At 35.2% G+C, this 10000-nt stretch overlaps 1 protein-coding gene across 9 annotated transcripts in view; it reads left to right on the top strand.

Annotated features, from left to right (window-relative positions):
• LOC135195584 (PTB domain-containing engulfment adapter protein 1-like) overlaps positions 1–10000 on the top strand; it is a 176928-nt gene that overhangs the window by 18320 nt on the left and 148608 nt on the right. The window lies entirely within an intron of this gene.

A 10000-nucleotide genomic window follows, 5' to 3' on the forward strand; every position in this document is an offset into this window, starting at 1 on the left:
TTCTTTTTTATGGTGACAATGTTGTTTTTTTTTGGTGACATAATGTCAGGTTGAATCACTTCTTAGTCTAGAATTCTGTCCCGAAGCGCTAACCAACGTTGTCATTTTAAAAGAATTTAAGCTGCTGTCTTGGTGCTTGTGTGTGCGTGTGTGTATCTGTGTGTTTGTGTGTGTGTATAGGTAAGCTCAAGACAGCATTTTTTGGGTACGAATGGATGAACGTATCTTGGCGTTACTGTCATTGAGCTAAGTGCGTCAGTAGAAAAAGTTAATGTATTTACTTGTATGTATGTATATATATATATATATATATATATATATATATATATATATATATATATATTTATATTTATATTAATTGTGCATGACTGGTACAAATGTTCTGTTACAACAGGAATTCCATCTAAGGAAAAAGAGTCCATGAAAACTCCAAAAAATATTATATTTCAGAGACTGCTGTCTCTCTCTACCTGAAGAGAGAGAAGAGCAGTATCTGAAAATATAGTATTTCTATCTATATTTTGGTCTTTTAAATGGGTTCCTTTTTTATTTTATATAATATATATATATATATATATATATATATTATATACATATATATATATATATACATAAACTGGGGTAAGTTAGTTTAATAATTATAGATTGCCTTCATGTTTGGCCTATTGTTACAGTTACATGATTTTTATATGTATTGAATCACGGAAGTGAATATGACTTATATATATTATATATATATATATATATATATATATATATATATATATATATATTGTGTGCATGACTGGTACAAATGTTCTGTTACAACAGAATTCCATCTAATAAAAAGAGTCCATGAAAACTCCAAAATATTATATTTCAGAGACTGCTGTCTCTCTCTACCTGAAGAGAGAGACAGCAGTATCTGAAATATAGTATTTTCTATCTATATTTTGGTCTTTTTTCTTCCTTTTGGTTCCTTTTATTAATATATATATATATATATATATATATATATTAAAAATATATATACATAAACTGGTAAGTAGTTTAATAATTATAGATGCCTTCATGTTTGGCCTATTGTTACAGTTACATGGAAAATTTTTATATTGTAGGTATTGAAGGAAATGTAGAAATCGGTAAAGCATCCACAGTAACAAATGCTGTGACAAGATCACCTACATATTCCTATCAGTAATGATAGAATTATATCTAAAATATGCTGTAACCAACACATAGCAGATATGGGACACTGAGAATGGCAGTAACAAATTAAAAAAATAAAAAACAAAATCCAGGAATATGGACTTCAAATAGAGAATGCAGTGAACGAATTGAAAACAAACAAAATCCAGGAATATGGAATTCTTATCGAATGGCAGTAACAAATTGAAAATAAACCATCCAGGAATATGGAATTCATATCGAAAGAGAAAAACAGACCCAAGTCATTTTGACACGTCTTAGAATTGGTTATTTGTATTTGTATGTATTTTTATATATTTATTAATTACTTCTTATTTTTTCTATAAGTGATCTCTCCTCTTTCTGCGTTTCTTATCTTCTGGCCCCGTAGGGGAGTATTGCCGTCGGTAGGTTCCTCGTTGCCTTGTTGGAGGAGTCGGTTACGTGCTCGACTACCGGTCTCAGGGTCCGGGTTCGATTCTCCGCTATGCCAACACGAAATCAGAGGAATTTGTTTAGTGTGATAAATTAATTTCTCTGTGTTTCGGATCCCACAATAAGCTGTAGGTCCCATTGCTAAGTAACCAATTGGTTCCTAGCCACGCAAAAATATCTAATCCTTCGGGCCAGCCCTAGCTCAGTGGTCTGGTAAAAACTAAGATATACCTACTTCGTGCCGTCAGTACACCTCACGTGGTGCATTGTAGGGATTACTTAAGGTTCATTGCAGCGTTCCTTCCTCCCCTAGCTGCAACCCCTTTCATTCCTTTTACTGTACCTCTGTTCTTATTCGCTCTCTTCCATCTTGCGATTCACCCTTTCTTAGCATTTGTTTCGTAGCGCAACTGGGCTGAGAGGTTTTCTTCCTGTTACACTTTTTCAAACCTTTTGGTGTTAAAAGGTCACAAGAAGAATAGAGAAGACCCGATATAAAGTGAATGCCGTAGAAACAGCCATTATTATCAATGCTGCTGCCCTCAAAGAAGATCTCTTCCCCAGTAATAATAAGAGCGCCACAGTGGCGTGGTTGGTATGGTGTTGGCGTCCCACCTCGGTGGTCGCGAGTTCGATTCTCGGCCATTCCATTGAGGAGTGAGAGAAGTGTATTTCTGGTGATAGAAGTTCACTCTCGACGTGGTTCGGAAGTCACGTAAAGCCGTTGGTCCCGTTGCTGAATAACCAATGGTTCCATGCAACGTAAAAACACCATACAAACAAACAAACAAACAAACAAACCAGTAATAATAATAATAATAATAATAATACTTTCCTCGACAACACGGACAACGAACAAGAACCTGCAGTCTTTTGAACTGGCCCGTTAATGGAGTCCATTGCTCTGATCGATTGGACTTGTTTTTGCCCAGATGAATTTTTCGTATAGTCTCGGCGGTCACCTCCCTTGAACTGGTGCAGCGTCGGGTCCAAGGAGGTTCGTGCCTCGTCCTGGCCGGAAAGGAACTGAGGAGTCTTTCCTCAAGGTGAGGTTGGTGAGGAGGAGTTTTCCTCGCGCTTTGGTAGCATTTGGAAATTTATCTAAAAAAAAAAAAGAGATGAGAGAGAGAGAGAGAGAGAGAGAGAGAGAGAGAGAGAGAGAGAGAGAGAGAGTGAGTAATGCACATCCACATCTTTAGTTTATGTATGTATATATATATATAATTATATAATATATATATATATATATATATATGATATTATTATAATATATATACTTATATATATATATATATATATATATATATAGTATAATATATATATATATATAGTATATATATATATATATATATATATATATGTGGTGGGTAGTGTGTGTGTGTGTGTGTGTGCGTGCGTGCGTTGTATACGTATGCATTATATACTATAGTGGCATAGATTAGGTAGTTGTTATTATAATGTATACACGTGTGGCTTGCATGCGTGTACGTATACTCTTGGAACTGTATCATTTCTGCATCTTTATATATATATATATATATATATATATATATAATATATATATATATATATATATTTATATATATAATTAATGTATACCGTATGAAATTTTATCCTCTCTCTCTCTCTCTCTCTCCACTCTCCCTCTCTCTCTCCAAAATCTCTCTCTCTCTCTCTGGGAGTATTGCCAGAAGCATTGGTGGTGACTGGGTGGATTACAGTTAATCCCCTCCTACGTAGGACAGGAATTTGAGCGGAGTTTATTATGTCAACAAGTATTGTTAGGTCTTCAAATGTGTTGGTTTCTCTTTGTCAATGTTATTTTGGCAGCCATTGTTTAGAGAGCCCTTTTTAAAAAAAAAAATACTGGTGTCATTTTTGTCTTTGTTATTTGTTCGATTTGACAGTTTTTACTTGGCTGTTGTTGCCTTGCTTGCTTTATCATTGGTGCACACGCAGTGTATATATACGTATATATATATATATATATATATATATATATATATATATATATATATGTGTGTGATATATGTGTGTGTGTGTGTGTTGTGTGTGTGTGTGGTGTGTGTGTAGATTTATATATTTTGGTGATTTCACTTCCCTTAGCGTTCAGAGACATTTTTGAAATGTCCGATAGAGTTTTCGGCCTTCTCTCTCTCTCTCCTCTCTTCTCTCCTTCTCTTCTCTCCTTCTTCTCTCTCTCTTCCTCTCCTTCTCAACCATGGTTTTTGTAACCCGGAAAAAGTACACAAACCCAACTGTTAGTCCCACTGTGAGAACATATACAAAAATATGAAAAACGGAAATGAAACAGATATGGTTTATCTAGACTTTGCAAAAGCTTTTGACAAGGTAGATCATAATATAATATAGTGGATAGTAGGAAGATGGTTTAAAAGTAAGAATTTTGACACAACATAAAACAGATAGTTATTGCAAACGATGAAAATCGGATGAAGCTAAGGTAATATCCGGTGTGCCACAAGGTACGGTGTTAGCTGCATTACTGTTTGTTATTATGATTGCAGACATGGACAGTAATGTTAAGGACTCGGTAGTGAGTAGTTTCGCCGATGACTCAAGAATAAGTAGAGAAATTGCTTGTGATGAAGATAGGAACGCGCTACAAAGAGACCTTAACAAAGTATATGATTGGGCAGAGGTAAATAGGATGGTATTTAACTCTGATAAATTTGAATCAATAAATTATGGAGACAGAGAAGGAAAGCTATATGCATATAGGGGACCTAATAATGAGAATCACAAATAAGGAAGCAGTTAAAGACCTTGGTGTGATGTTGAATAGGAACCATGTTATGCAATGATCAAATAGCAAATCTATTGGCAAAATGTAAAGTAAAAATAGGAATGTTGTTACGGCACTTCAAAACTAGAAAAACTGAACACATGATTATGCTTTATGAAACGTATCTTCGTAGTCCACTTGAATATTGCAATATGATATGGTACCCACACTATCAAAAGGATATTGCACAAATAGAGTGTACAAAGGTACTTACAGCTAGAAGAAAAGAAGTTAAGGATCTTGACTACTGGGAAAGACTACAATCCTTAAAATTATATAGTCTAGAAAGGAGAAGAGAACGCTACATGATAATTCAGGCATGGAAACAGATAGAAGGAATTGCCGAAAACATCATGGAGCTAAAAATATTAGAAAGAGCAAGCAGAGGTAGATTAATAGTGCCCAAAACTATACCAGGAAAAATAAGAAAAGCACGAAGGACATTAATCCACTACGCACCATCATCGACAATGCAGCGTCTATTCAATACGTTGCCAGCTCATCTGAGGAATATATCAGGTGTGAGCATAGATGTGATTAAGAATAAGCTCGACAAATATCTAAGCTGCATCCGAGACCATCCAAGATTGGAAGATGCAAAACATACCGGAAGATGCACTAGCAAAACTCTGGTAGACATTAGAGGTGCCTCACACTGAGGTACCTGGGGCAACCCGAACAAGATGTAAGGGTACGTTTGTGTATATGTATACACATATATTCATGTATATTTATATAAATTATATATATACATATACATTACAGGTTATATATACTATATATATATATATATATATACATATCATTACATATATATATATATATTATATATATATATATTATATATATACATACATTATATGTATATATATATATATATATATAGTATATATATTATACGTATATATATATATACATACATTATATAATATATATATATATATATATATATATATATATATATATATATATATATATATATATATACACACAAACACACACACACACACAAAAGAAACTTGTTTTTATATATGAAATGAGGAAGCGATTCTCATCGTAATCGCTTAAGTGTGACCCGTAAAAACCAACGAGTTTACAAAGAGAGGAAAAAAAAAGAATTCCCTGAACCGTAACTCTGGTATTTTTACTCTTAATCAAGAAGGACCAAGATAAAATAAACTTGATGATCTGTGAAATTTCTTGCTATTATGGAGAGAGAGAGAGAGAGTAGAGAGAGAGAGAGAAGAGAGAGAGAGAGAGAGAGAAGAGAGAGAGTTTCCAAGTATATAGATGTGTAAATTTCTTGCGTTAATCAGAGAGAGTGAGCGAGTTTCCAAAGTTTTATGTATAAAATTTCTTGTAGTTGACAGAGAGAGAGAGAGAGAGAGAGAGAGAGAGAGAGAGAGAGAGAGAGAGAGAGAGAGAGAGATTCACTTAGTGTGTATAGATACATTGCAAATGTTTGAAAGTTCTATAATAAAAAAAATTTTAGGTGTAAAAGCATTTCATATTTGTTCCTTTACCTGCATATACTTGAACGAGTGCCAAGGTTTTCATAGTCGTTTTGTTATGAACAACAAATATAAATTGCAGTGACCTCACTTGACAGTTCTTTTTTATTGCACATAATTCTGTTAAGTGACCAAAAACATCAATTTCGTCATACCTCTGAACACCACAAACCCGTAAGGGGGTAGCAGCCATCAATGCACCTCACGTGGAGCACTGTAGGCATCACTTAAGGTCCTTTGCGAGTCACTTCGGTCCATAGCTGCAACCCTTGTCATTCCTTTTACTGTGCCTCTATTCATATTCGTTCTTCCATCTTACTTTTCACAATCTTCTAACAATTGTTTCATAGTGCAACTTAATGGTTTTTATTCGATCTTTTAACTCCCCCGTTTAATGCTGAATGACCTCACAGGTTACAGGTCTTTGCCTTTGGTGTAATTTTATCATCCAGTTCCTATTCTCAACACCACATTCCTTTTTACACTCTTGGGTAATATTGCTGTATGGATTTGAGAGGAATGAAACCCGTTGAACGATGGTGGAGTGTCCACACAATGATTTATGCATGTTGATATATGAGAGTTTTGTAATACTGTTATTTTTTATTATATCCGTAAAAGTGCTCGTCACTCAGCGAGGCGATTTAAAAATCAACGAGTGACTTGCAGGTTGAATTCGGAAGGTTTTGGAATTTATAATGATATTCGCTGAGAGAGAGAGAGAGAGAGAGAGAGAGAGAGAGAGAGGGGGAAATGAGAGAGAGAAGAGAGCAGAGAGAGACATGAGTTTTTTACACGTAGAGAGAGCCATTTAAAAGTTTTACAGAATCAGAGAGATGCCCACCGTAGGAGGAATTTTTGAGAGAGAGAGAGAGAGAGAGAGGAGAGAGAGAGAGAGAAGAGAGAGAGAGAGCACATTTACAGTTTACCCGTAAAGAGAGCCACTAGAGAGACCATAGTCATAGGATATTTGGAGAGAGGGAGAGGTAGATGAGAACACACATAGTTTAGCTTAGAAAGATGGACGGTCTGTATATGTTATCTAAGGACTACAGAATAGCTTATTTTGGAGAGAAAGAGAGAGGGGGGGGAAGAGTCTCTCTCTCTCTCTCTCTCTCTCTCTCTCTCTCTCTCTCTCTCTCACACACACACACAGTGGTAGAGTGGTAGGCTTACCTTTGCATGGTTCCATCGCGGTTTTCCCCTCTGTCCGACCCAACTGTGAGTGATTGCTAGAGCGTCAGCTAAGATTCCAAGATAGGGCGTGGGGCTGGCAGCCTCATCCCAGAAAACCATGAGAAAAAACCTATTACAAAAATAAGTGTAAGAGATTAAGGGAGAATATATATATATTATGCATGTATACTGTATATTATATATAGTACATATATAGTATATATTATATATATATATATCTTATATAAATTTATGTTTGTATGTATAGATAGAGACGTATCTATCACAGCATGTGCGCAGATAGGGAGGCGGTTTGGGTGGTGGTTGGGGAGAGATATCGAGATAGTTCGTCCGCCAGAGTTCATGTGTAGGAGTGTTGTTTAGCACAAGTCCTTGGGAGATTTGTGGCTCGGATTAGTAATAAAGATCCCCTGGCGATAACACTAGGGAAAAGGGGGAGCCCGACTTTGGTGTCTGTTGCAATGAATATCTTTGTTTATTTAACGGATTGTAATTTTGTTTATTGGTTCTGTTTTCACGTTTTCATGTCTATTCAGGTTTTTGTTTTCTATATGATTATGATTTTATTTTTTGCAAGGTATAGATTTTAGTGCCCCAGCTTTCAATGGTATGCAGTTTATTTCTTTTCAATTGGGAGATCAGTACTGGTATGATATAATGATAGGATCTTAATGTTTTGTTTCTTAAATAAATATCTTTTTGTTTGCCTGGCATTGTCGGACTGCATCTTATTATGTTAATTATATGTTGATTATGGAATTCTTGCTCTTGACTGTTATTGGCTCATTGGCTCAACATAAACGCGAGAGTAACACCTGATGCTCGTTGCTGAATTATAGTTTAATGTCCGTGGCTGATGTATTATTAAAAAATATTAAAGATTTCTTTTGCAAGATACAAGGAGGGATAAATAAAGAAGACTCACTGTTGTGAAAGGTAGGAAGGTGGTTTGGGATGAGATGTGATTATTTGTTTTGATAGGTTGTACACACAACTGGTTCCAGAAAATTATTACTACAGGTGTGTTAATCCGCATTGATTCATCTGGATGTGAGGCATTTCCATTGAGCAGTGTGATGTGAGCATGTCTTTATGTAGAGGGTCATACAGTACTATCATGATTTTTTTTTTTACCGTTGTGATTGTTATTCGAGAGTACAGTTACTCCTTTTAGGCAAAGCAATTTTGAAAGATCTACTTGGGCAGAGAATGGGAGAACCTTTGTATGATATATATATATATATATATATATATATATATATATATATAATATATATATATATATATATATATATGTGTGTGTGTGTGTGTGTGTAGTGTGTGTGTAAATAAATGTTCTTCTGTTAAAACGGATACGTCTCAATTATAAATAACCATTAAAACACTGGTTTCAAAGCTAAGGACTATATTTCGGTGGACTAACTTCCACCCTTATCAAGTCAGTGGAAGCTGCTTGATAAGGGTGGAAATTAGTCCCACCGAAATATAGTCCTTAGCTTTAACCAGAGTGGGTTTAAATAAGCCTTTATATATATATATATATATTATATATATATATATATATATATATATATATATATATAGTATATAGTACTACTGACCTACCCGTCACAGTACATAGGCACTATGCTAACTCCCTAACTACTATGCATCGTGCCGAATATATATCTCCATGTAAAATATTGATATGCTTTCCACATCTAGCATGACAAAAGACATCGAGTGTGACACACACACCCTCCCTCTTGTTTTCTGCATCGCAGGAAACGCCCAAGGTTTTTTTTATTATTTTATACATACTGTATTTCCCTTAGCCTTGAGATTCTCGCTTGAAATGCATGCTGATATCTCCGTCATTGTATGCGCTTAACATACTTTCTTTGTTAGAGAATTTGGGGGATATGCTTGAAATATACCCTTAATACACTTTCCTTATTAGAGAATTTGGGGGATATGCTTGATATGTACGCTTAATATACTTTCTTTATGTAGAGACTTTGGGTGGTTATGCTTGATGTATACGCTTAATATGAGGTGACTGGGAACGTGTATGATTCATATGTATTTTATCCTGCTTGCTCTGTTGAGGGGGGCGGACGGATTGATTTCGCTGGGATTCAAGCGGCAAAACAAAGACGCATTCAAATGAGTAAAAATGGCGTCCCAAAGATAGTGGTCAGTGACGCCCTGATGGCTCTAGAGTTAATGAAAGAATGGGGTAACTGTCTATATGAGTGCGATTTGCATGGGAGGAGGAGGAGGAGGAGGAGGAATTATTTCTGTTTTGGGAAACAATGTCAAAGCTAATCGGAAGAATTGTGAAGTTGAATTAATACCAGATTAAATTTCAATATGAATGTTGTTAATGGGGACTGTTTTTGGTTATTTGAGAAAAAAAAACAATTTGGCGCCAATCAGCTGTCAAAATTTGTGTAAATATATATATAAAAGAGAGAGAGAGAGAGAGAAGAGAGAGAGAGAGAGAGAGAGAGAGAGAGAGAGAGAGAGAGAGAGAGAGAGAGCCCAGGTGTGCAGGCAATCCAAGGACCTTACCTATAGCATCATTGCATGTAGCTACAGTTGTATTTGAATGTGCACACGTTCTTACATATACATACGTTATGCACATTACACACATATACATATACGTATAATTATGTATATAATATGTATATATATACACACAATTTTATTTAAATATATGTGTGTGTGTGTGTATACATACATATACGAGTATATACAATAGAAAGAATTCTTCTTTGTTATGCAAGCACTCGTTTGATAGCAGCCATGCAAGAAAATTAAAAAAAAACTCAAGGCCATGTGATCCAACTGATATACATTCAGTAGCTGTGTGGTAACGCCTGAGGTATATTTCTCTCTG

Source organism: Macrobrachium nipponense, chromosome 16 (assembly GCF_015104395.2).
Source record: "Macrobrachium nipponense isolate FS-2020 chromosome 16, ASM1510439v2, whole genome shotgun sequence".
Taxonomy (NCBI): Eukaryota; Metazoa; Arthropoda; class Malacostraca; order Decapoda; family Palaemonidae; genus Macrobrachium; species Macrobrachium nipponense.